At 52.2% G+C, this 7,662-nt stretch overlaps 1 pseudogene; it reads right to left on the minus strand.

The window, feature by feature from the left end:
- Positions 1–271: 271 nt before the first annotated feature.
- LOC123163803 (F-box protein At5g07610-like) lies at positions 272–1,496 on the minus strand (annotated as a pseudogene).
- Between the last annotated feature and the right edge of the window lie 6,166 nt (positions 1,497–7,662).

Below are 7,662 nucleotides of genomic sequence, written 5' to 3' on the forward strand. Positions count from 1 at the left end.
AATAAACTGTAGCTCCATAAAATTAATAGCAAAGGTTGTTGCACATATGCTGCTACCAACCATAAACACATATATGTTTACATAAGAGGCACTACTAAGTTAACTGGAACAGGCAGCCCCATAAAGTGAGGTTACAGTGTACATTCGAGACCAAAGGAGAAGTAACACAACATGAGAAAGATCTAACCAAATAGCTGCCGATATTGCTTGGGACCTATAATTCAACATTATATGAAAGGTCAACAATGGAGCAGTGATATGCGAGCCAGGTTATCAGTTCCAATCTGCCAATTCCTCTGAGTACAAGGGAACATAAGGAAGGTAGGGTAGCACAGAATCATGTCTAAGATTGTCGATGCCTTGCACTTTCCCACTATCCATTTCGTAAGACATGAGTTTTTTACGATGCCCATAAACAAAGAAAATCTTGTTTCGTTGCGGGTGGAGAGCGAATATCATACTTGCTTCCATGATGGGCATACTTCACTTGAAATAGATGCATATATGTGACACTGTGGTTCAAGACCCAGACTTGACTGTCATAGTCCTCAAGAACCCAGATCGATAGTTTATACTTATCATATTTATCAGTAAGCGCCAAATACAAAAGCCCTTGAGACAGATCAATGAACTCGCCGCCAAGATCTATTGGGGCATCCGGATTGTACGGGATAGGAATAACCTTCCAAGTAGTTCCCTCCACATCCACTGCCACCACCGCATCCCGGAAGGTAAGCAAGTGCAGAAAACCATTGAAAAAGACACTTTTAGAATGATTCACTATCTTAGTTGGGAAGCCCCAACCGCTGTCCTTGTGACTCCAGGCCCCGGTTTCGGACGAGTAGATCTCAACCCCTTTGACGTGTCAATCACTCTCGTAATCATCACCGTCAGGATACCCATCTATTTCGTGCTCCAGGAAGTGAAACACGTGGAAGTGCGAGGAGACGGCCGGGTCGAACCCCAAGCGAGCAGTCTGCCAGTTGCCGAAGAAGCTAGGCAAGACGACCCACTTCTCCGTGGCAGGATTCCACACGACGTAATCAAATTCCCACGAATCAGCGGTCTCGAAGCGGCGGCAGAGGAGTAGGCCGTTGCAGCTGTCCAGAAGGTGGAACTGATGACAGTCAGGCAGGAAGGGGAGTGAAGGGCGGATACGAGGGCGGCCTCCCGCCGAGACATGGGCTAAGTGGCGACCTAAGAAACAGCCCGTGACGGGGTGCTGGCGCTTGTAGAGGAAGCCGGCGAGTTCTTGGAGATGGTACTGCGGCAGCACCTTGCGGTTGTGGGGGTGGGAGATGGTGCCGCACCACCGCTTGGAGACGCACTTGAAGCGGCACAGCGATCTGTACGGCACGCGCGACAGGATCTCGATGAGGAGGTCTTCGGTGAGCTTGTCCGCTGGATTCCGCCGCCTGCTGGTGTCCTTGGAGCCGTCCGCCATCACCGTGGGGAGAGGAGGTGGTCAATCTGTGAACGAGGGCGGAGGAGGAGAGATTGCATCGCCCATGGTGAGGGAAACAGGGAGGAAGAGAGGAATCTACTGCGAACGTAGCGTACGTACCAGCAGCGAAGCGTGTTATTGCGAGGGAGTCTGTCCCCACCGGCGAGGTTTTGGGTGCGCGACGGCGGGGCGAGGTGCTGAGTTAGGGGTGGCGTGGAACTCGAAGACAGGCGGGGTGAGGGGCGATGTGTTGCGCTTTTATCTCGGAGCGTCTCCAACGTGAGTACGGGACTCCCAAATCGGCCTGAAACACCGTTCCCACGGGCCCCCCATTCATTTTTTTAGGAGGATCAAGAGTAGGATACAAATTGGGTAATAAAATGCCTTTTCCCTCAAAAAAAAGGAGGGTCAAGAGTAAAACATACTAGTATTACTCTAGGGTAGGGATACATTCAGATTTGAAAGGGGAACGTAGACACTCTGGGACGTCTGCAATTAGTAGACACTCTGGGACGCCTGCAATCATGTACTCCCTACATCCAAAAATAAATGACTCGACTTTATACTGTATGGATTCCCATTCTTCCCGCCTGACGCAGCCATTCCATGTGCCAGTGCATTGCATTTTCTCCCCACTTTTTGAGATTTTGTGCGATGCAAATCCTTTTAAGGCCGGTTTAATGTCATGTAAGGCATCTCCAACGGCAACCCATGAATTTCCTCCCGCATTCGTCCGCGGGCAGGTGGGACCAATCCACGGACACGGATGCGGGAGACCACCATCCAACGTTGCCCGCATATATTGCAAACATTTTTTTTCAACAAACCGAATGAAATTCATGCAAACATGGGCAACTTTCATACAAACTCGGCGACATTCATGCAAACGCAGCGGATTTTCATTAGATTTCGAACATTTAGAACAAACAAGAAACCGACCCGACCCTAAACCTAACCTACGGCGGCCGGCGTCCAAGCCCTGTTGTCCTCCATCCACCGTCTCCATGAGCACTGGCGATAAGACCAATGAAATGAAGCCGCGGTCTCTCATGAGGAAGAGTAGAACACGGCAGACTGACTGGCCCACATGGGACACAAGGCCCTGCTGCCTCCCGTGCCCTATTCATCCTCGGAGGAGTTTGTGTCTTGTCTGTCGCCGGTGGATGTGAGGTTCACGATGAAAATGGTGCCACCCGCATTGTCGTCGTCCCATCGAACAATCGGATAGTTCATCGGTGGCGCGTATGAGGTGCAGCTGGCTTGGAGCTGCGCCTCGATTGTCGCTGCTTCCTGGCGAGCGACAGCTTGAGCGCGGACGACATCACAGATGGCATGCTACATCACGATGAAGTTGGGGTTCACCATGGCCATGGCCTCCTCGCTCGCCGTAGATCTGGCCCTTCGCCAGCCGGTGCTGCTCCAGGGAGGAACAAGTTGTAACGCTATTCCTCATGTGCCTGTTGGAACGTTGACAAAGGCATTGGCGCAGGCTGCACCTCCTCCATGGCGGTGTTGTAGTGCGCCTACGCCTGCTCCATGGTAAAGTCGGCGTGCACAGGCACGGGAGCGGGGGCAGTGTCGTCGGATCCCGTCTCCATCGTGGGGTCGTCCTCGTCGTCGGAGACCTCGGGCACGGCATCTCTGCCAGGCGGCAACAAGGGTGGCCACCTCGTGCTTCATTTCCGTGGAAAGGCTCTCCCACAGAGCTTCGCCGCCCACAGTCATGGCGGATGCAGTGCAAGGGAGGAGGGTGGGGAGCGCCTTGTGTTGTGGCGTGGAGTTAGCCGAGTGAGGCCGCCTTTAAATAGCAGATTCCGGTGAGGCCAGGCATCTGGGTGCGTCAATGCGCGGCGCCTAAGTGGGTTTCTCGGCCGACGAGCCTGCTTAATGGCGGCATACGAACGGACGTGTCATTCAATGGGCATGGTAGACATCTGTCTCGTTCCATCCAGTAAAGCGTCTCCGGCATTGAACAGGCGCGGACACCGGAGACGCGTCGCGGGCGGCGCCCTTGGCCGGCGTGCCGCTTCAGTGGCGGAGGCAGTGAGAGGTCACGTCCGCCCTGAGCCGTCTTCAATGTGGAGTTGCGCGCCCTATAGTGGCATGAATGCGGGCAGCTGGCGCCAGGCAGGAATGAGCACGGGCGAGGGAGTGGGGGTTGGGCCCGGGTGGTCAGAACCGGGCGTGGTTGCTGTTCGAACGCCCGCAAAGCCCCCCATATTTTTCTCCGGTTTGCAGGAAAAAGTACGCCTGGACCGCCCCGCGGATCGATACTGACCCACGTTGGATGGCTTCCGCGATCCGGACAGTACAGTCCAGATGTATGCGGGCGGTTTGAGGGTCAGCGTTGGAGATGCCCTTATCAGGCCAAATAGGGGGGATCTTGCTGGTGCATCAGGTTGTAACTCCTGGCGGCAGTCCAATTCAAGTATTTTTGAATGTTGCTAGTGGTCTACCAAATTCATTGATCGGGAGGGGAAAACAAAGTAGTACAGGGGAGACCCACAGAGTAGGTCGGCGCCAAACCAAGGAAAAGGCTCAAAGAGGAAAGGAAGGAAAAAACCTATAAACATATAGAAACGCAGCCCGGGTTGAAAGGGATCCCAACACTCGCCAAGTTCCAGAGTTTGACCTCATCCCTTAGGCTTTGTTTGGTAGAAGTGGATTGAGGAGGTTTGGGGATGTGGGGATTTTAAGGGATTTGGTGAATCCCTTCTGAAAGGATCGATATAGTTGACTAGAGGGGGGGTGAATAGGCAACTAACAATTTTTAGATTTTCTTTACCAATTTAAACTTTGCATCAAAGTAGGTTGTCTAGATATGCAACTAGGTGAGCAACCTATATGATGCAACAACAACAAGAACACAAGCAAGCAAGGGATTTAACACAAGTAAGCTTGCACAAGTAAAGGGATGAGATAACCAAGAGTGGAGCCGGTGAAGACGAGGATGTGTTACCAAAGTTCCTTCCTTTTGAGGGGAAGTACGTCTCCGTTGGAGCGGTGTGGAGGCACAATGCTCCCCAAGAAGCCACTAGGGCCACCGTATTCTCCTCACGCCCTCACACAATGCGAGATGCCGTGATTCCACTATTGGCGCCCTTGAAGGCGGCGACTGGACCTTTACAAACAAGGTTGGGGCAATCTCCACAACTTAATTGGAGGCTCCCAACGACACCACGAAGCTTCACCACAATGGACTATGGCTCCGCGGTGACCTCAACCGTCTAGGGTGCTCAAACACCCAAGAGTAACAAGATCCGCTAGGGATTAGTGGGGGGAATCAAATTTCTCTTGGTGGAAGTGTAGATCGGGGCCTTCTCAACCAATCCTGAGCAAATCAACAAGTTTGATTGGCTAGGAGAGAGATCGGGCGAAAATGGAGCTTGGAGCAACAATGGAGCTTTTGGGGGAAGAGGTAAGTCAACTTTGGAGAAGAAGACCCCTTTTTATAGGGGGGGGGGGGGACAATCCAACCGTTACCCCCCTAAACAGCCCCGCAGAGGGCAGTACTACCGTAGGGGGCAGCGGTACTACCGCTGGGACCAGCGGCACTACCGCTCCCCATCGCGGTACTGTCGTGCAGTCTGGGAGGGCTAGCGAGAGAGCAGGAGTCGGGCCCAGTGCGGTACTGTCGCGGTGGTAGGGCGGTACTACCGCTCACGAGCAGCACTACTGCTTCTACTACTGCTGCTTAGTGCCGCACAATCTGACACGAGAAGCGACCCCCTCGAGTCGACGCGGTAGGAGCCCGATACCGCAGCGGTACTACGGCTGAGGACCCACCGGCGGTACTACCGCTGCCGAGCGGTACTGCCGCCTGTGACTCTTAAGCGGTACTACCGCTGGGCACCGCGGTACTACCGCTGGGACCAAAACGAACTCACAAAGAAAGGGAATGAAACCTCCATCGAGGCGGGAAGGCTCAGAGGGTGTGAAAAGGATGTGTACGTGTTGATTCCATCCTAGCCTGACCAAAGCGGACCCCCTCTTGATAGTACAGTGACTCCTACGACACAAGTCCACCAAAACTGAACCGAAAGGGCTACACCGTCTTTGCTTCAAACTTCGAGGGGAGGGAATCGTCTCGTGCCAAAGGATGAATCTCTGAAATACTAAACGCACAAGATTAGTCCGCAAAAGCATTGTCATCAATCACCAAAACACTTTAGGGATAAATATGCCCTTACAATCTCCCCCTTTTTGGTGGATTGATGACAATACGGGATTCGCACAAATGGGAAAAAATAGGACATAAGCAAACCCCACATCTCTAAAATATAGACGGGCTCCCCCTAGATGTGTGCTATCTAGATTGGTGCTTTGGACTGCACGCACACATACTAGGATCAACACTCCCCCTATATTTTATAGATCATGCATATCATGCAAAAATAAGGCTAACACTAAGCAATAGTAAATAAGAGACAAAGTAAATAGCACATGATACCATAAGCTCAATACGATGCGATAGAGTGCATGTGTCTTACTCCATAAGATAGATCAGTCTCACGAGCACAAACCAACCCAAAGCAAGCAAGGAACAACACTGTAAAAGAGTTTGCGAGAAAGACAGGCAAGGCAAACACAAACACGCCACACAAACACACGCTCGCAACTTGACAACGAAAAATCCCTAAACTCTCTCCCCTTTGGCATCGAGACACCAAAAAGGCAAAGAGCGAAGCTACGGCTCCAGGTGATAGCAAACTGAGGATCTCGAACATCATCTCCTAGCGGGATTGTCTGCACCGCCGTCATCGGTCGGAAACTGCTCGGTGTCTGAATCGGTCCACGGACAGTGCTGCTGAATCCACTCCTCCTCCTCAGTGATATGGCCCTCAGAACCGCTGGCAACGGTCGCACCCAACTGACGCATGAGCTCCTTGTGATGCCCCCTGGCCTGCTTCTCAGCCACATGAGTCATGTACTGACCATGAGACTCCATGCAGAAGAGCTTCTTCATCTTGCGCTTGAGCTTCTTTTCCCAAGAGGGCTCTGCTCCAGAAGGCTCATAGTCCTCCTCATCATCATCGGCCTCAGCCTCGCCCTCGGTCTCCATGTCAGCGGCAGTAAATGGACCCCCAAATTTAGGAGCCGGGGTGCCCCAGTTGTCCTTCTTCCTCAGACGCTTGATCTCATGAGAAACCAATTCTCCAGTTTCCAGCATAACCTTGGGATAGACATGTGCCCAGGCCTTCTCAATGAGCAACATGATGAACGGACCATAGATCGGGCACTTGCGCTCAGAAATGGCAGATAGAAGTTCAGACCACATAACATGAGAAATGTCCAGGGACTCGCCAGTGTTTGCTTCCTTCTCATGCTGGCAGAAGAGAAGCATGTCCACGAGATAGGAGTGGACCATATCCAGATTCCCGATACGAGGGAAGAGAGTCTCTCGGAAGACGGGATGAAGGATGTCCAGAAAGGCAGACAGCTCATAGGTTTCCTTCTTAGTCACAGGGTTAACCTTCACAGTACAATAGGGCCAGAGGGCTTGCTTGTGAGTGGAGTTTGCATTGCGGTGTGGGCGGAAGCCGATAGGAGTCTCAAGCCCGTGATCTTCCACCTCAAGTAATTCCATGAAGGCCTTCCACTTGACAGAAGCAACTTGCCATTTGTCATCCAAGTCAGAGTCCTTTCTTCATCAGTTCCAAGATGGACAGTAGCATAGAATTGAGCCAAAGTACTCAGGGTCCTTTTCCATGGCATCCGTGTCGATGGAGCGTACATCAACATAGAGATTCTTCTTAGCCTTGATCACATCAAAGTAGATGGCAAACTGAAAGCGGTCCAGAACGGGCGGTTGACCAAAGAGGGTTCTTTTGGTCTTCTGCATAGGGATTGCGGCGACGCCTTTCCTAGAACTCCTTGGCAGTCAACTCAGTCACAGTCTTGCCCCTTGGCTTCGGCCTGTTGGCGGACTTCTTCTTAAGTTGAGGTGGAGGTGGAACACTTGAGGAAGCACCCGCTGACTCAGATGTGCGGTAGCGCTTTGATGTTGCACGCCCAGGGTTGACACGGCGGACTTGCTGCTCAGGATGTTCATCACCTGGAACCAAACACACGAGCAGAAGAAACAACACGAAAGAAAGAGCATAAGCCTCCAAACAAAACAACAAGGATCAAAGAGTGGTAAGAAAATGATGGAATGGCATTCAGCGGTAGTACCGCGACCCAACCGCGGCAGTACCGTGCGAGCGGTAGTACCGCGC

This window comes from Triticum aestivum, chromosome 7D (genome assembly GCF_018294505.1).
Source record: "Triticum aestivum cultivar Chinese Spring chromosome 7D, IWGSC CS RefSeq v2.1, whole genome shotgun sequence".
Taxonomy (NCBI): Eukaryota; Viridiplantae; Streptophyta; class Magnoliopsida; order Poales; family Poaceae; genus Triticum; species Triticum aestivum.